Source organism: Mytilus edulis, chromosome 13 (assembly GCF_963676685.1).
Source record: "Mytilus edulis chromosome 13, xbMytEdul2.2, whole genome shotgun sequence".
Classification (NCBI taxonomy): Eukaryota; Metazoa; Mollusca; class Bivalvia; order Mytilida; family Mytilidae; genus Mytilus; species Mytilus edulis.
Genome location: NC_092356.1, coordinates 34350927 through 34372058, shown reverse-complemented (window position 1 = coordinate 34372058; position 21132 = coordinate 34350927). Strand labels below are relative to the sequence as shown.

General features: G+C 31.9%; 1 protein-coding gene across 1 annotated transcript in view; it reads left to right on the top strand.

Annotated features, from left to right (window-relative positions):
* LOC139500896 (uncharacterized) overlaps positions 1-21132 on the top strand; it is a 213160-nt gene that overhangs the window by 102569 nt on the left and 89459 nt on the right. The window lies entirely within an intron of this gene.

The window sequence follows — 21132 nt, the reverse complement described above, 5'->3', positions numbered from 1 at the left end:
CGGATTTATTTTCTCTTAATCGATTTATGACTAATGAAAGCGCTATACTACTATTAAATTGAGAATGGAAATGTGGAACGTGTCAAAGAGACAACAACCCGACCAAATAAAAAACAACAGCAGAGGGTCACCAACAGGTCTTCAATGTAGCGAGAAATTCCCGCACCCGGAGGCGTCCTTCAGTAGGCCCCTAAACAAATATATACTAGTCCAGTGATAATGAACGCCATACTAATTTCCAAATTGTACACAAGAAACTAAAATTAAAATAATACAAGTCTAACAAAGGCCAGAGGCTCCTGACTTGGGACAGGCGCAAAAATGCGGCGGGGTTAAACATGTTTGTGAGATCTCAACCCTCCCCCTATACCTCTAACCAATGTAGAAAAGTAAATGCATAACAATACGCACATTAAAATTCAGTTCAAGAGAAGTCCGAGTCTGATGTCAGAAGATGTAACCAAAGAAAATAAAGAAAATGACAATAATACATAAATATCAACAGACTACTAACAGTTAACTGACATGCCAGCTCCAGACTTCAATTAAACTGACTGAAAGATTATGATTTCATCATATGAACATCAGGCACAATCCTTCCCGTTAGGGGTTTAGTATCATACCATCATAACATATATGAGAAGAACATAACCCGTGTCATGCAAAAACTGTTTTTAGAATAAATGTGTTTAGTTCCGATGCAAAGACCTAATCAGTGACTCAATATTAACGCCAAAATATGCAATCTTTAATGACTTGACAACAGTATCGTAATTATATCCCTTCTTAATAAGTCTATTCAAATTCTATTGCATTTATTTGCAATATGTTAACTAGTTTACAAACCGATATATTAGACATCCGCTGGCCAATGTATTGCCAATGTTAATCTGTTTGCATTTACGAATATACCAAATGTAATGATGACATACGTTACGCTATATTGTAGGTCCCTACAAATAATCAGTGTTTTATTTTTTTTTTTCAAATAATGCAATTTTTCGAAAGATTTACATACTGTTTAATTTATTTGGTATATCATATAAAGTCTACTGTTTTCAAAAAATGAAGATGCCGTTTAAATGATGCTCTTTGATAGATCAGATAACGCAATGCCATCTGCATTTTGTCAAAAGAGAGGTAACCATGTGACTTTCATGATACATTAGTTAACTGGAGTAGTAATGACAAACTGTTCAGTATAATTGAGATTAAACTTTAATTATGGGGAATTTATTAAATAATTCTCAATTTGAGCACTACCCAAATATAGTACTTTATGATACTTTGTATTTGACTTTTCTTTTCTACTTTTTAAAAACCGCCTGCACATCTAAGATAAATGAATGAAGTTCGCTTTAATTTGATTTGGTATCATTTTAAGAAATAACATAGTAATAAGGACTTTTAGATTGATGTTATTGAATTGATTATCTTTCTTAAGTGACATGAGTTTAGTCAATGAAAATGTTGCCTTGATCTATGTTTTTAAAAAAAGTTTGTTATTTGCTTTTTTTTAAATTGACTGCACAAATTCCTCATAAAATATAAAAAATGATACGTGTGTATCGTTTCAAAAAAATAATAAAAAAAGAAATGTTAAAAAATTGGTAAAACAGTTGAAGTGAATTTAGAAAACATAGACTGTCTTGTAATATATCCTATCTTTCGCAAATTATCCGGATTTTATATTAATATAAAGCATGCATTAATAAATATTGATATATAATGATATAAAGCAAAAACTAAAATTGTTCAATTTCTGCTCTAAAACTGTATTTCATTTGGCAAAGTTGTCGTTACTTACTACAGAATGAGAAAGGCGGAAAATTATCAAACCAATATCACCTCCCAAACATATTTTGTTAAAATAGATTAAAAGGAAATTGTTATGTAAAATATAGCATTGCGTAAATTAATGTATGATGTTCAAACGCACCACTTAGGTAACTAAACTTAAATCGTTCTGTCAGCATCCTTCGGGGGCTATCGTAGGTTAGGCATTAAAACAATACACAAAAACGTATATTATATACAGCAATACACAACAACCCTTGACCTATGTGCTGACATTCGCCAAAAGGATTAAATTTCCAATTAGACCAAAATAACAGACAGCGAATTGATATGTTTCAGATATTTTATGAAAGTATCTTATGAACCTTTATTTAATCATTCAGAATAGACTACCAAGTACAATATGATTGATTTTATTTGAATTTTATGATAATTTAAGATGATAAGACATTTGTCAATGAACAGCGGTATACTACTGTTTCCTTTATTTGTCCTGTATCTGTTTAGGACAAGATGGTGTACTTGACACAGATGATAGTATCATTTCAAATTGAGACCAAACCTCCTTAAAGAGGAAAACAATTATCACTCCGGCGCTATACGTCCTCGAATAGTTTTCACATTTTCTGAACAAACACAATATTTTATTCGAACTACTTCCAAGTGCCTTTATTTTCTCCTTCTTTAGGATAATTGACCAGATACAAAGTAATATAACACATGCATAAGAAATTTCAAGATATAACGATAAAATGTGAATCAACATTTAGAGCGAAAGTGTTTATAAAGTTTGAATCTCAACTTTGCATCGTACAATTTACATTTTAAAAACTTATGGGAAGTTAAGGCAAATAATTTTCAAAGCAATATTACTTCCCAAGATAAACTCATCAGAAACACAAAAGAAACCGTTGAGCCAAAGGACAAGGTACGATAAGCTATTGCAACTGGCCCCCTATTTTCGTTGAAATTAGAATGCATAATATCCAAGAAACATGGCTATTTCTAAAGAGAATAGTGTTTAATCTAACAAAAAATCAATATAACTTTTCTTTTTCCGTGTGAAAAAATTATCAAATACCTCTCTCTTTCTCATGATAAACGTAAATTTTATGAAAATCTGAAGTTTTTACGTACGTTTGAGCAATTTTTAACTATGAGCGGACGCGAGTACCACGAAGATATTTCAATGTGTTGTTTGTCGTAAGGAAATAATTCTCTGTTCTAAATATATTCGTGGTACTCGCGTCCGCTCATGTTCAAAATTCCTACACTGAAAATTCTTTGTTTTTACGAAACGTCAATAATATGTGAACAAAGGATCGGAACGAACTTGCATTTCCGAATTTGCTCGAGTATCTTATTTTAACTCAGGTGATCTTGATTGAGTTATAAAACGTCAATGCCGGGAAGGAAAAAAGCTTTTTCGTTCTTTATCATGTTTACGGGCTTTTTATAAGTTTTTTTTTAAGTCGGGCAATTAAAGGAACAAGTGATTTTGCATCATTTTTTTTAAAGTGACAGTGGCGGTGTTGTCAAAGAACAACCAGCAAACTGTACATTCAACAACACTAAATGAATAAAGACCCTACCAAATTATAACCTTTTTATCAGTGTACAACGTACGTAAATGGCAACTGAAAATTTAAATCGATTTCACGTGGAAACAAAATTAGAACCGATATTACCTCCCCTGTCAATGGATTATACAGGAAATTATTTGATATATATTTTTTTTAAATAATTTTAAAGAAACAAAAATCTTAACTCATTAAATTTTTGTAAACCTTTGAAAAAATACAAAGACAAATATGACACTATATAATAATCTCAACAAAATTCGACTTTCAAAATCCGAAGATACATTACAGATGCATGCTTAATTATTTAAAACGAAAATCCATGCGTCTACTCTCGTATATAAGCTGATCAGACAGCTATTACTTTGCTAAAAGCTGACATTACAACATGATAAAAGTTTCAGTTAAAAAATATAATACTATCTTTTCTGTGACTATTTTATTTTATTTCTTTTCACTTTTTCTTTTTTAGAATCTTTTCTCTAATATAAAATAAAAGGAGAAGCTGATATGTGTGCGACTTGTTAATCGATAAAAGGATAACAAACTATTTTTTGTAAAAGAAATAAATTGTCTTTTTGACCCATTCCCAATCCTGTCCATTCCAATTTTAGACAAATTGAATGTTGTTAAACTTGTATTTTGTGTATCATCTCAATGGATGTAGGAAAGACATTTCCTTACTCAAGAGAAGCACAACTTGTACCTGTTAGATATTGAGGAACAAAAAGATTCAGTGTCTTTTTGTCTTTGGAATGTACAAGTACACGGCCACGTCCACTTATTTGTATTTTTATTGATCTTAGCCTTTTTTAACTGATTTTTAAAGTTCGTTCTTATGTTTTACTGTTACACCATTGTCCAAGGTTAGGGTGAGGTTTCAGGTTTTAAAAAAAATGGACGTTTATGTCAATTTTGAAAGTCAGCAGCCAAGTTTACACATTTCTACTCTAACTTATAATTATCAACTATTTTTTTGTGCTCCATGTATGTAGTAAAGAGCATGCATTCGTCCTCTCAGAACCTGAACGAACATTAAGTTGTTCCCTTGTCCGTCTATAAATACTTTCATGCATACATTGTAGTTCCGTCCGTCTGTACGTTCCAAAATTGGTTTCCCATCTCTAACTTTAGTTTGCCTCAACCAAATGTTAAGAAACTTATACACAATGCTTCTCACCACAAGACACAGATCAAGTTCGATTTTGCTGGCGTCACTTGATATGCATTTTAACAAAAGGAAAAAATGCTGAATTTTTTGTTTCCGTTTTCCAACTTTCGTTTGTCTGTACCAAATGATATAAAACTTATACACACTGTTCATTACCATAAAACACAGATAAAGTTTGAATGTTGATGGCGCAACTTTTCCAGTTCAAGAGTTATGCCCTGTACTAAAAACATGCCAAGAAATTGCCTCCGTTGAAATTCTGCAAACACCCCATAGAGCAAATTACATGGATGATTAATATTGACCATTCGGTATATGGCCGTGTTCTAAGCGACACGTACATGAAGGTCATAAATTAATTTCTTGAATGAAATCAAATCTTTAAAAGCTACTAAGGACTGCCGTAGGAGGTCGACTGGAATTTTTAGCGAGGATTTTTTGGCATGGAGTAACAGATAGAAAACTCAGGGTTATAATTCATAGAACAGAAAAGGGGCAGTGGCAAATATTTCATGTATATTTTGAACACAAAGAGAGAATTTACCCGCATCCTTTGCCAAAAAAAAACTTTCTTTTTCTTATTTGTGCCTTCGGACTTTATGTTTTGAATTGCAGTTTCACTTTCCATATTCTGTTTTAATTCAAATGTAAGCTCCACGTGGTAAAAATCACGTGATGCAGGAATATAGTATCTTGGAGTTGGGTTATTTCTTTCTTTTCGGGCGGGGACTCCAAGCAAACAACATGCATGTGTATAACGGCACTGTAGATTTTCGTATTAAATAAAGAAAGTTGCCGGTCCGGTAAATGAATAAATTGGTTAGAAAGCAAGGTTTTAATTTAAATTAGATTCCTAAGCTTAATTCGAGGGTTGAAAATAGAAAACACAAATAAAAGGGGTGTCCACAGGGAATATTTGTATCTTATGAACTCTACATGTATATTTGCAATTTTTTTTTTTTTTTATTTAATCAAAAAAGAGAAAAACAAATGTAAGATAAATTGTGAATGGCCTTTCTTCCTTTCTCCCATGCCAAGAAATTGCCTCCGTTGAAATTCTTCAAACACCCCATAGAGCAAATTACATGGATGATTAATATTGACCATTCGGTATATGGCCGTGTTCTAAGCGACACGTACATGAAGGTAATAAATTTATTTCTTGGATGAAATCAAATTTTTGGCTACTAATGGCTGCCGTAGGAGGTTACCGGAATTTTTAGCGAGGATTTCTTGGCATAGCAACATTGCTGAATTGTTCGTTTCTTTCTCTAACTTTAGTTTGCTTCAACCAAATGTTATGAAACTTACAAACAATGCTTATAATCACAAAACACAGACCTAATATGAATTTTGGTGATTTCTTTTTTCTGTTCTATGGGTAATGCTCCTTTACAAATGAAAAAAAAAATGCTGATATTTTGTTTCCGATCTCTTACTTGAGTTTGTCTCAATTCATTCAATGTTATGAAATGCATATACAATGATTATTGCCACAAAACTCAGTTTAAGTTCAAATTTTAGTAGCGTCACTTTTAAAGATCTTGAAATATGCCTCTGTATAATTTTATATGTTAGCGGGGGAATAAACTGAGTCCCATGCCAATGAACACATTCTCCGTTTATTTAAGTTAAATTATTCAATCTTTGGGTGTTTATTCATCAGAGCATGCGCAATTCATATTGTTTTGAAAATAACAATATATAAAAAAAAAATATTGTGAAAAAGGGGGAGGGGGTATATGTCATAAGGCTGAACATTGTTAGCAGCAAAGAATATTAGATTATTATACAGTATGCAAAACTAAAAAAAAAATATGTATCTGCTGTCTCTCTTTTATATGAAAATACATACTAAGATATGCATAAAAATTATTTTATCTGATTTGCGATGGTTGATAAGCAAGATAGTATATCATGGATACGTTCCTGTGTAACCAAGGAAACACTGAATTAAGAATTATATTGGAATTGCACATCTGCACTTAACATGCTTAAGGTACTCATAAATATCCTTTAGTTCCACGTTTCAAGCTTAAAAATTACACTCAGTGATACTAAACATCTTTTTATATGTTCTTCAACTGTTAACTTAAAACTAATATAGGAGTCGACTTAATATGAGTTGTATGAAAACATTTGAATTTTTCATTTTTTTTATGGATAAAATTGGATAAAAAAATACTTTTGTGTGGTCACTAGGCAACATTGTGGTTGCTAGGTTACTATTAAGAACTTTTTAAAATGATAGACCCAACAATAGTAAATATTCAAGTGTTTGGTAACACATTACCATTCATTTTAATAGATTCAGACGTCTTTTTCCTTGGGCAATTGCAATAAAGTTGGATATTATACATTTATATAGTTCGTTTTATAAAAAAACGTTGCTAGGCAACTAAATAAACACATAATCACAAAATGTTCAACATTTATTTAGTCACTATGCATAGACTAATGATGGATTGAATATGAAGTCATTTGAAGAGGGGGCCAAAAATGCCCCTTATTATACCTTGTATATGAGTGTAGGATTTTTTGGGGTTAATATGGTCAACTGAATTAAAAAAAATGAGCAGCTAATTTTTTTTTCATTATTTTTTTATTCATATTCAGCATTGAGAATGACGTGAAACTGTATAAAAATCTATTTTTTTTGCAGATATTTAAGATGTTATTTTTAACATTGATCATTTGAATACATATAATGAATGTATGGCAAATAAGACAATTTCAATTTTGAATTTATCAATTTCCCCCAACTTAGTAGCAATCAACCAAATTAACCTGCAAATGGGATATAAATTTCCCAACTCATTAAGTATTCAAAAACTTGCATCCTCTACTCAGACTTTATAAAACGTCACCAGTGTCTGAGCAAAAAGTGGATGAACCAAGGTTGTGTAAAAAATGTATGAAAAAAAGTTGATTACGTGTTTTAAATAGCAATTCTCTGTAACCACCAACCAAGTTGCGGCACGCATAGTCTCAGATTTTCTTGAAACTTGGTCTGTTGGTAGCTATCGATAAACTAACAAGAAAAATGTTGACAAAAAATTTGTTTATGCCCCCGTTGCCATGGTTACGGGTCCCCTTGGATTTTGCCTCAAAAATACATATTTTGAGGATCAAAAATTACCAATTTTAAGCAGATATCATGCAGACATTTCAAGTTTTATGAATATTTTGACTATAATTAATTAAAATATAACACTTTATGAGAAAGATGAAAGATAAAAATTATTTCTGAAAAAAGGGGAAGAAGGGGGCAGCACTGGTTCAAAAAGTGGAATTTTCAATGTATTCAAAAAGGCAAATAATAGGCATTTTGCATGACATAATTTCACACTTTTGCATCAACAACCAATTATACTACAGTGATAAATGTAAATTATGGCTGTTGCCTAGGAATAATGAATCATTAAAGGTTTGGGAAATAGGTAGCTAGGGTGGTTGCTATGGGAACATAAAAGTGTCATTTTTGATATTTTGAAGAAAAATTTTGACATTGTTATTTAAATAGTTCAAAAACAGTGACAAATACAAAATAAAAATTACTTGGGACATGTTGTGCATTCAATGACCTGAAAGTTGAACTCAAGGTCAAAGGTTATTTATGACCTTGACTTTGACCTTCGGTCTTTTTTTATTTAATTTTGTTAGAAATTTTATCAAAAAAAAACAAAAAGTATTTAAAAAAAGTGTTTAGAAAAAATTTTGCTTACATTTTGTTTGAAAGCAAAATACCAGAGGTCAAGGTCACGTTAAAAGTTCAAAGCAACGGCTCTTACTTGATTTAAAGTACCTAGCAACCATGCATAGTTGGGTTCAGATTGATACGAACTATGATATACATCCTAATAAAAAGTTGAGGGGTCAATATTTTCAACATAAACTATACCAGCCATTCTCATATAATCAGAAAATGCATATCAACCATCCTTGTATTGGTGCTTTACTAAAGACTTAATTCATTCTTCCATTTAGACTCTCAAATTTCTTTAAAGAACATGTATTTTGTTTCTTTAATAATTCACATACATGAGTGTACTCATGTAAATTTCAGTTAATCGCCAGCAAATTTGTATCCTGTTCTTACTTAAATTTCAAATGCTGTTTTTTTCAAAAGTATTTCATCAATATTACGAAAAAATACCAGTTGAATTATTATATCATTTACTAGGGGTATCGTGTTTAACTTGTATGGTCTTAATCTTGAATCTTCAACGCATGTAAAAAAGTTATGTAACAAAACATTATTTTTGTTAAAACTTATATGGATAAATGAACAATTTAATAGTAAAAAATACCAACAAGACTCAATCATTTACTCAAAATATTCGAAAATTTCTTTTTACTCCATATAGGCGTTTTGCCTTTTAATGAATACTAGTACTTAAAGGGAAATTCCGCGATTTTTTACTTATCATCTAATTATGTTCATCTTAACATAAAAAACACATTTGCAAAGTTTTAAATTTATATTCCTTCTAATAACGGAGAAAATCAAGTATTTGTAACTTTTTTGGTTGAATTCTCGAGTGGGTCGTGACGTATAAGCCCGATTTATTGAATTCTGGGAAAAAATAAAATCTGTTTAACTCTTATAGCTTATCGACAATATACGTAATTAAAAGCGCACAGCTGACGAATGGTCGTAGTTATTAACCACAATATAATAATGAACGAAAATGAATATGCATATACCGTTTTGTATTCATTGAATTAAACTCCTATAAAATTATATGTCTCTGTCTCTAGTAAATGTTTTTGAATAAATTTAATTAATTATTGTTGAGATTTTATTCATAAAATATTTATTGAATATTTTTACTATTTACTTGTCTATTTACCGTTATTGTTTTGATAATCATTTCAATGCAACTAATGTGTGAGCAGAGTGCGTATATTATTTTGTAAAGGTCATTGTATATTTCTCGACTGGAGGTCAATTCGTTTACCTTGTAGCTATTTAGCCGCAGGTGTGAGTTCAAGCGTACACAGGTATAAATGTTGTAATTTGGAAAGGATATACAGAAAGGATTAGAAAGAGTATGATGTCACGATGTTAATACAATAAGATTTAATACACGATGAGAATAAAGATTCAATAATTAAATTGTGTAAATTAATTGAAAATAAAATTCAGATTCATAAATCCGAAAATGTATACAAATAAAAGGAAACAATTTTTGATTACTTTCTTAGCGGCAATTGGCGTAAAGATTCAAATTTGAAGTAAAAAATAGTAGTTTTAATCTTTAATAAAAACTAAATGCAATATTACCCAATTTGATATACCATTGTACATCTGTTTGATATCATTGACTTTACCGGAATTTCTTAACTTGTATTCAAATCTGGCTGTGTTTAAATGCTAATAAAACTATTGCAATTTTAAAGTTTTTAATTGACAAAAAAATACAACATACATGATTTTTTTTTAAGTTTCTTTTTAACATTTTATTCTTACATAATTAAATTCATTTGACAATCATTTACACGAACTTTTTGTGAAAAAATACCAATTATCTAAGCTAAGGCATTATTTTTTTTAAGGATTTTTGAGGATTTTTTTTTTAATTCTATGATAATATATGTGCAATGTTGAACATGATAACCGTCATTAATCCAAATAAGTAATACAGTATTTGTAATAAAGTTATATTTTAGTCATGCATAACTGATATTGACGAATTTAGAATAGTTCGTCCATACATCGTTGTTCTTGAAACAATCCTTATTAGTATACATGTAAGTTTCCTGACGTGTAAGAGCCATTGAGGATGATCTCCAGAGAAAGCAGACTAGTAGCGTTTCGTTCGTTTGTTTGTTGGGAAAGGAGAGGAAATGCAACCGCTTGTACAGATAAACAACAGAATTACCATACAAGCATTTATAGTCAACACAATCAGAAACAGTTCCCATCGTTAGACGGGGAATATGAAGGCTTTCAAGAATGAACAAGTGACATGTCTAACTCGAACAGTTAGAAAACGGACTATCGACATCGACCGCTTGTTCTTGATATTTGAAATTGTATGCATATATACGTATACGTTTATGATAGTGATGAGTTCTTGTGTCTGACAAAAACTAAATTCCTTCATGGTAATATCTTGTCATACGTTTATATTGGTTTGTAAGTTAATTACTCAAAATCGTTATTTGAAAATCCTGTTTGTGAGATGTATATTCATTTCAATACAAAAATTTCGTCTATATATTTCACAAGTGTATAACACGGAGAAGCTCTGAAGGTCCATTACTCCCATTTTGTTTGGGTGTGAACCATCGATGTTGACAGCAATCATTATATCAAAGAATAAGATGATGATGGTAGAAAGAATTATGGGCGTCATGTGGCAAATATTACATGCATATCGAACAATGAGTTGTCAATCTGTATGAAAAGATTTCCAATACAACCATATTATTGAGAAGGAATGTTTACATGCTATACTCTCGTACTAGTATTACAGGGTTCTTGTGGCGTTCACCTTAGACACACATCTTTTTAACGATGTTTAAAAAAAAGACAGAACCAATTTAATGTCATATTTCCCTATTTTTTAAAATATAACTAAAAGTCTTTCATCTGACAAGAATACCCTTATTTAGCGAACAAGTAATTTATTCTTTTTTCTGTTATTGAATACCAAGAAAGAAAAAAAAAATCCCGAAATTAATTTGAAACTTTGATACTCAAAAGTTTCCCAACAAAATATTCACATCCCTTCGGGATAATTAGTGTTCGTCCAGTGGCATATATAACAATTGTGATGACGAATTCCTTCCTTTGTTCGAGAACAATCTTATTGAAATATAAATCTGTGATTTTACTATGTCCACAACTTCAATGAACCAAAGCAAAAGTTATACATCGACCTGTATTTAAATCAAATTGGTTCTCTTCTTCTTCTGGTATACAATAGTCTATCGACATTCGATGATTACATACTGTTGGCATACGTGGACTAGTCTATTTACAACACTTTTATCCCTATTTATTCAAAATATATGTTTTTTTCTTATGTTCAATGCAATGTATACATGTATATATTTTAAATTGCGCTACAGTTCCGTAACTTTCTATCCAGTCGTATAAACGAATCGTCGGCAAGTGCGTACATTTTTTTTAATCAATATTTCTGGTATGTTCTAATCTGTCCTTCACTTTTGACAATGAGTATATATTACATTTTCCCAATTCACCCTTGGAAAAAATATTTAAATAGATTTTAATTTCATCAAATCTTATTTGTTGGGTATTATTTATATTTTTTATGAATAATATTCTTTACACCAGAAATGTTATTCATAAACAAGCGTATGAGTTTGGTAATGACAAGTAAGACAGAGTTGTATATTATACATCTGATAGTTCAAAATGGAAAGTTAAATGTTATCAGCCGTGTACACTGATCAATACCTGCAGAAGTGAAACGATGCGTGAACTTGCAAGCCCGACAGGAAATCGCTTGAATACCTGGACGTGTCACCTCATACCCCTCACAATACCTTTGGAAGTAATACCTTTAGCCATGCTGGTGATCAGAAGAGGGAAGATGAAAATTTATTTGAAAACAGTTTATTACTTTAAAGAATTATGAACAAATTAGATTTTCGAAAACAATTTTCACGGAACACTTATTTATGATTTCAACTTTGACTTTTCACCTTATTCCAATATCAAGTTTAAAAACAACATACCATGGTTAGTTAGTCGGATAAAACAACCGTACGATTGACAAGATATCGACACGCAATTACGACTACATCGGTTACTGTAGTTTTGTTTCTTTGTGGTTTATAGACATATCGTTTCATTAATCGGGAATGAAGGACAAAATGGCGGAACGCAGAGAATTAATACTCTAAATTTAAAATCGATGGTGATCGCTTATCTCGCGGAATAAAACTTTAATATCTATGAATTTGAGCATTTTTATACAGAATGAACATAATATCAATTTTTGATTTTTTTGCGAAGTTTCCCTTTAAGGAGAAAAATTCAAATAACAGCATTTTTTCTTGTTTCCTTATCCCAATTATGTACTCTTTTTTAGTTACTCTTGTAGCTATACATGTATAGCTTATTGTATATTAATATAATTATGTAAATACTTACATAAACGATAGTTACCCAAAATTGACTTAAAAGGGTATTTACTCTTATTAGGGGTTGTCAAATGAATCTAAGGTAGATTCATGGTATACCGCCATCTTAGATTGCACAATCACAGTACAAATTGGTCTTGTTATTTGCCTAAATCGACAACAGAGAAGGTACTTTTAAAAAGGGGCGTTTCGGCCCCCTCTCAAAAGAAGTCTTTATTCAAACCATTGCTAGCTTTAGTATAGAAACTTAAAAAAAAATGATTTTTTTTTGTTCCGGTAAAAAGAAGGTTGCCGAGCAACCATCTTTACTTCTTAATATAATTAGCACATACGAATTAATGTATCTGTACAAATAACCATATTTTCCAGATAAGATGGTTGGTTTGAGAATAACTTGAAGTTACAAATGAATAGTCACTTCAATTTGAGTTCATAAATTGCTTAGCAACTACTTAGCAACAGAAACATTCCTGAGCATTGGTTAATAAATTGTGATTTGTAACCTCTGAAGTATGAATCTAGCAACATAAATTTTATGAAAAAACAATTTTTTTTAATAAAAATTTTCTTTTTAAATGAGCCATTTAAGGAGAAATAACACTTTCAGTAAAAAAAATATACTGGACCTCTAGGGATTATTTTTGAATTATTACTTATAGCGAGAAAACGAGTTCAGTGACACCATTGTTTCTTTTTATTTCTTAAAACATATGATGAAACCTATCTTCCCACAATTATTAAAAATTCTATCTCAAAGTTATTTTTTTCAAGAACAATCCAACCAAATTGAGGCAATTTTCAATGATTCGTAGCTTGTGAAATAGCACGGTTTAAGACCCAACCCTTTTATTATATTTAAAAAAAAGCATAGTAAATAGTTATCAAAGGTACCAGGATTATAATTTAGTACGCCAGACGCGTGTTTCGTCTACATAAGACTCATCAGTGACGCTCATATCAAAATATTTATAAAGCCAAACAAGTATAAAGTTGAAGAGCATTGAGGATCCAAAATTCCAAAAAGTTGTGTCAAATACGGCTAAGGTAATTTATGCCTGGGATAAGAAAATCCTTAGTTTTTCGAAAAATTCAAAGTTTTGTAAACAGGAAATTTATAAAAATGACCACATTATTGATGGACTAAAGTTCATTTCTTTGGATACTGTTGTGCAGTCTATATTTTTTTGAATAATTAATGTCTGGTTCCCTTTGAAAGTTTCATTCCATTTGCTATATCCAACAGACTGTGTGATGAGTTTTTTTTCAAATCCGGGAAAGTTTTTTGCCGTGTATCATAAAGAGCTGAGCACTTGAGTAAAAAGTGTCCTAGAGTTTCTGTTTCCAAATGACACAGAGTACAATGTACTTTTTCTTGTTCCCTTTTGAATTTCTGCATGTCACATTCTGATGGTATGTACTGGTTAGTAATCTTGCTTTGATTTGTGCCTATTTTACCTCATATGTAATTGATGGTAAAGAGTTCCATACTGGGTGAGTCTGATGTATGTTGGAGCTCTGCTGGATTTAAGAGTGGGTTTTTCTTTCATTTCGGTTTGTAGCTTACTTGTCCATTTATCGGCTATGGCTGTGTTAATTTGGTTTTTCCATTGAAATATTGTTGGAAGATTTTTTAAATGCAACTAATTAAACTGATGTAAATATTTCCAATGTAAATTCTTGAGTACCAATTTACTTATTTTAATCTTTTTTATCAACATCCTTTTAAAACTTCTTAACATAGCTAATGTCTTTTTTAAGTATACTAAAAAGAAAAATAATGGCCTGCTGTAAATATATCCCCTTACCACCTTTTCTGTTGTATTTATGTTAATTTTAAAGAGAAGGTCTATATTTTACTAATAAAAAATATACCACAGGACTAACAATCCTCATCTTGCAACGCCTCTCCGTAGACAAAAAGAGGACTACTGGATAAGACTATTGGGAACTGGTTGCAATGACAAAATTGATGGTATAGGTATTAAGTCCTTTGTGTAGCTCGGTGAATGCGATGAATATTTTCAACTTTACTCCTCGACGTAGACACAGTCATAGACATCGTCATTTAACTACTCTGCATGATGTCTCTATTAATGACTTGCCGCCATTTATACAAAAACCGTGAGGTATTCATCCCATTCGCACGAAACTTTATTCATTACCCCTTTCAAAACTTCATTCCCTGTTCAATTTATGTTTGGAAACCACTGTTACAAACCCTCATTCAAACTAATACAAACATACAGCTATCATTTCGGAGTTGCAAGTCACAGACTTTTCAAACCAGTTCGCATTGGAAAAGATGAAAAAGAGAAAAGATCTTTTCTTAATCTTTCCTTTGCCAACAAAGGTCTCGATGGAGTCAACTAAGGCAATATCCTTTATCATAAATAAGTTCAGTCGAAAATACCTCCTTATTTCAAAGATCAGTCTATATCAATCATTTCTTATACCTATACCAAACCAAATGCAACTTAAATTTTCAATTACAAACACGTTTTGATCTCAATATTGACGGCTTCAAGTCTAAACCTCCTGATTGCACTTTTGCTAGTTTCCAATTCACATATAATCCGGCTAGCCACGTTATTACTGGTGACCGCAACATTATCAATAACACTTCCCTGCGAAATGTGTTATCCAAAGGTCCGAAATTTCGTGAGCCTAAATCCATCAATTGGATATACAACTTCAAAATACCGATGGATTCAGTCGAGGATTATGCCAGGCAATGGTCTAAGAAGACGTAGATACTATTTCCGAATGGATTAAGGCTGTGAGGTCGATGATACAAATCAGAATTCAGATACTGAATGGGTCTTTCAATACCCATGCTACGTCAATCTTTGCAAAACACTTGTCCTACCTCCATGACAAATATGTTGGTGTCCCCGCTGATAAAGCCCCAAACAACATCGTGTTTGTGTGTAAAACTAATACATTAACTGCTTGATAATGAATAAGGTATTGACAATTCACTTGGAAACTCAACATATAAACTCACGACACTTACCAAGGAGGAAATTCTGTATACTCATAGGTCTGTTCTATGTTCCTTTGGAATTTCAACCAAAGATGAAGAACTGGATCTTCCATCATGGTATTGTTACGCCCTGGTGATTTGAAAGCTTATATTGTCACTGTGATATTAACTTGTGTAAATAAGGTAGATGTGTTTATGTTATTACTGTGGTCTCCGTGTCCACACTTGACATATGCAGATGTCCATTGTTGTGTTCTGATTCTTATTTTACTGGAAAAAAAAGCTTACCTGGACCTTACATTATATACTTACTTCTTTAAATCTATATATCGACTTTATTTATTTGTGTAATTGTTCGTTTTGTGTTTTTTTATACTTAGTTTCAGTATAACGCACTAAATGTAACGTTACGTGTTCCTGTTCTTGTTTATGAATAACTTGTGTATTACGCATGTTCCTACAGGGAGCTTCTCTCCAAGAACCCCATGCAGTTACCAGTCTCTCTTAAACTATAATTTGCTGCACCAAGAAAAAGTACTTGGTGACAATATTAAATGCTGACGAACTGTTTGCTCGGGTAACTCACTAACGATGCACCGAGTATTCTGAATAGTATAATGCCGTTTCCCAAGTAGATTTGCTGCACCGAGTATGCTGAATATTTGAATGCAGTGCACCAAGTAGAATTTCCTGCACCAAGTATGCAGAGTATTACAATGCAGTGCACCACGTATATTTGCCTGCACCAAGTATACAGAATATTAGAATGCCGTGTCCCAAGTAGATTTTCTTGCACCGAGCGCTAGGAGAATTGATTTATTAAACTTGGTGCAAGTAATGTACCTTGCCCTATTGCTTATTAATTAGGTCTTTCCACTTTTCTGTGGAAAGACCTATTGTTTTTCTTCTGATTATTTTTTTTTTTCTTCCGCCTAATTTTGTTCTTGCGATAAACATTTGTTTCGCAATATGTCGCTTAGATATTTTGTATATGATATCGAACAGTTTATGCGCTTTTGAAATTTACCCTGCGTAAACAAATACTTTTCTTTGTAGGAGTTATCTCCCCAAACACTGTTTTCCTTGTTAGCGCATCTCCTTCGCAACCGTAAAAGATTATGACAAATTTATTTTACAAAATTGCTCGTTATATCCTTCGCATGATTTGTCCTATTTTGACCGAAGCGATATGACCGCTCCATATGAGAGTTATTTCCCCTTATGCATCTGATATAAGTGATATGAATTTCTATCTTATAAACCATAAGTGATAGAGACCTAGGATCTTTTGATTTGAGGTCCTTGGTCCCAAAAAATGAAAATTAGGTCAAGGTCAAAGGTCAAGGTCATATTTTTATATTTGAATTTGGCTTATTTTCACTTATATCCAAAGACTGTATAAGATATCAACAAATTATTTTTACTAAATTGTTAGTTGCGACATGTCGTAAGATGTAAATTTTGATTGCAAGCGTACATTGAATGTGAAAGGGAGTTTTCTCCCCTCTTGTATTAAAAAATACGCGTTTGGTGATATAACTCATTAACTAAATATAATTAAGACCTATGGTCTTTTGATTTGAGGTCCTTGGTTTATGACCTTGAAATTGATCTCAAGGTCATAGCTTAATTTGACGTTCTATATTTTGACCTTTGCTTTTATTCTATATGTATACATGATAAGATATACAACTTTTAGAAAAAGGTATCAAGCCATTTAACCTTGAAAAAAAACAACCGGAAGTGACCTTTTGTAAACCGGAAGTAGCTATTTTTTGTACTTTATTAATATAAAAGTATATAGAACCAGATATTTTTGGAATCGGTTTCAAGTAAATATTTAAATATAATCGGAAGTAACATTTTTCAAACCGGAAGTAACAAATTATCTCCCTTATTTAAAATAAAATGTATGGAAACAATATATTTTTGGAATCAGCTTATTAGGAGCTATCATTTGACAATTGAAATGACATTTTAAACTTAGTTTCACAACTTTTCATATCAAAAAGGATGGAAAGACCTTCAATTGTTCTCTGAATTTTTTTTTTTTTTTCTTCTGCCTAATTTTGTCCTTGCGATAAACATTTGTTTTGCAATATGTCGCTTAGATATTTGGTATATGATATCGAACAATTGATGCGCTTTTGAAATTTACCCTGCATAACCGAAAACTTTTCTTTGTAGGAGTAATCTCCCCAAACACTGTTTTCCTTGTGAGCGCAACTCCTTCGCAAACGTAAAATATTATGACAAATTTATTTTACAAAATTGCTCGTTATATCCTTTGCATGATTTGTCCTATTTTGACCGAAGTGATATGAATGCTCCATACGAGAGTTATTTCCCCTTATTCATTTGATATAAGTGAATTTCATTTCTAACTGGTAAACCATAATTGATAGAGACCTAGGATCTTTTGATTTGAGGTCCTTGGTCCAAAAAAATGAAAATTAGGTCAAGGTCAAAGGTCAAGGTCATATTCTAAATTTTGAATATGGCTCATTTCCACTCATTTCCAAAAAAGGTTTAAGATATCGACAAATTATTTTTTCTAAATCGTTTGTTGTGACATGTCGTAACACGTAAATTTTGATTGCAAGGGTACGTTGAATGTGAAAGGGAGTTTTCTCCCCTTTGGTATTTAAAAATACGCGTATGGTGATATAACTCATTAACTAAACATAATTAAGACCTATGGTCTTTTGATTTGAAGTTCTTGGTTAATGACCTTGAGATTGATCACAAGGTCATAGCTTAATTTGACGTTCTAGATTTTGACCTTTGCTTTTACCCCATCTGTATACATAATAAAATCATGAGACTTTTTGACAAACGGTATCAAACCATTTAAACTTAAAAAAAACAACCGGAAGTGACCTTGTGTAAACCGGAAGTAGCTATTTATTGTACTTTATTACATAAAAGTATAAAAAACAAGATATTTTTGGAATCAGTGTCAAGTAAATAGTCAAATATTATCGGAAATAGAGTTTTTCAAACCGGAAGTAAGAAATTATCTCCCTTATCTAAAAAAATATTGTTTAGAAACCATATATTTTTGGAATCAGCGTACAATAAGCTATCATTTGACGATTGAAATGACATTTTAAACCTATTTTTACACCTTTCATATTAAAATACATTGTTTTGGTGGAAAGACCTTCAGTTGTTCTCTGAACAATTGGTTTTTAATTATTAACGTATTTTGTTTCATGAACTACTGTATTAGATGTATTGTTTAAATAGAAATAATACGATTTATGAACTTCCTTTATGATTTTTATTATTACTTCCTTCACCGGAGGCCGACAAAAGTAACAACGGGTATCCTGACAAGAAAACCCCGGAACGTAACAGTATTGGATACCTAAACTACATAAGTGTCCTTACAAACAACGGTATATTGCTGGGTCTTCAAAGTGCTCCACGAAACCTCTTTCTAAATTTATTACATCTATTTTATCAGCAATCAAAGCCGGGCTTCAGAGTTATTGCGAAACTGCCTATTCTAGAGGTGGCGTGAATCAGATATGGATACTAAAAAATTCCAAAGATCTTTTAGAGTACATACATTCTAAGACTCTTTCATCTTGCAATAGTATTAAAACATTTGACTTTTCTACACTTTACACAAGTATTCCCCATTCCGAACTAAAGAACAAATTGAAAGAGTTGGTATTATTTTGTTTCATAAAAAAAAATGGCTAACGTAGATACAAATCCTACTTTGTAAAGGATCACTATGATTCAAACCAAAAATTGTCTAAAACTGACATTGTCAAGATGCTTGATTTCTTGATTGACAACATATTTGTTATGCTTGGAGGACGTGTTTTTCAACAGACTGTCGGCATTCCAATGGGAACCAATTGTGCCCTCTTCTTGCCGACTTTATTATTATGAATCTGACTTCATACAGGAACTTCTCAGGAAGAAAGATAAGAAGTTAGCAATATCCTTTAACTTTACTTCCGCTATATAGATGATGTTCTCTCAGTAAATAATTCAAAAGTTGGTGACTATGTTGAGCGCATCTATCCCATATTGGTAGATAAAGGATACAACAGATACAGTTAAGTCGGCCTCATATCTTGACTTACATCTAGAAATTGACAATGTGGGTCGGTTGAAAACAAAACTTTACGACAAAAGAGATGATGTCAGCTTCCCAATTGCGAAATTTCCATTTCTAAGTAGCAACATACCAGCAGCGCCTGCATACGGAGTATATATCTCCCAATTGATACGATATTCCCGTGCTTGTATTTCCTATCATGATTTCCTTGCTAGAAGGTTGCTGCTCAAAAGGAAGCTATTAAACCGAGAGTTCCAAATGGTGAAGTTGAAATCATCCCTTCGTAAATTTTACGGACGCCATCACGAGTTGGTTGACCGTTATGGAATAACCGCTTCACAGATGATATCGAAGATGTTCCTTACCATGCTTACGTCGTTACTACAATCCCCTTCCCTTTTCACGAATGTGACCTACCGAATTAGACTATTTACCGGGTTTGTAATAACATGAACAACACGAGGAGCGCCACATGTGGAGCAGGATCTGCTTACCCTTCCGGAGCACCTGAGATCACCCCAAGTGTTTGGTGGGGTTCGTGCTGCTTATTCTTTAGTTTTCTATGTTGTGTCATGTGTACTATTATTTGTCTGTTTTTCTTTTTCATTTTTAGCCATGGCGTTGTCAGTTTATTTTCGATCTATGAGTTTGACAGTCCCTCTGGTATCTTTCGCCCCTCTTTTACTACCGTATGACATGGGTGCTCCGTTGCGGAGGAATCTACTAAGAAAAGAAAAGATACCTCGATTTAAAATGAAATTGAAACCAATATTAAAGTTGCTACTGTAAGTCACCGCACAGAATCATTTCAAATTGAGACTAAACATTCTAAAAGAGGAATAACATTTCCGGCGTTATACGTCTTCGTATAGTATTCACATTTTATGAGCAACCACAACATTTAACGTTGAACTATTTCCATGTGCCTTTATTCTCTTTAGGAAAATTACCGAGATACAAAATAATATAAAATATGTATAAAAAAAATCAAGATATATCAATAAAATTTGAATTCAATTTTTTATCTATTCAACTTTGCATCGTACAAATATATATCTAAACAGTACTTCATTTGGCAAACACAAGAGAAGTTATGAATGAATAAGAAAGTCAAACCATTTTCAAACCAACATCACTTCCAATTTTAATTTATTTGATGATCAAAAACACAAAGGAAACTATCGTGTCAAATGTTATATATGAGTGTAGGATTGTATGGGATTAATATAGATAACTTAGATAACTTCATTCAAAAATTTGGACTTACTTTCTCGCATTGACACTTTTGTCTGCTTACACCGAATGGCGCTTTTTTCACCCTATTACAGCTCAATATTGAGATGACGAAATGAAAGGATGTTTTTGATTTTTGATGTAAGAAGAACCAAATTAAAGTATAGTT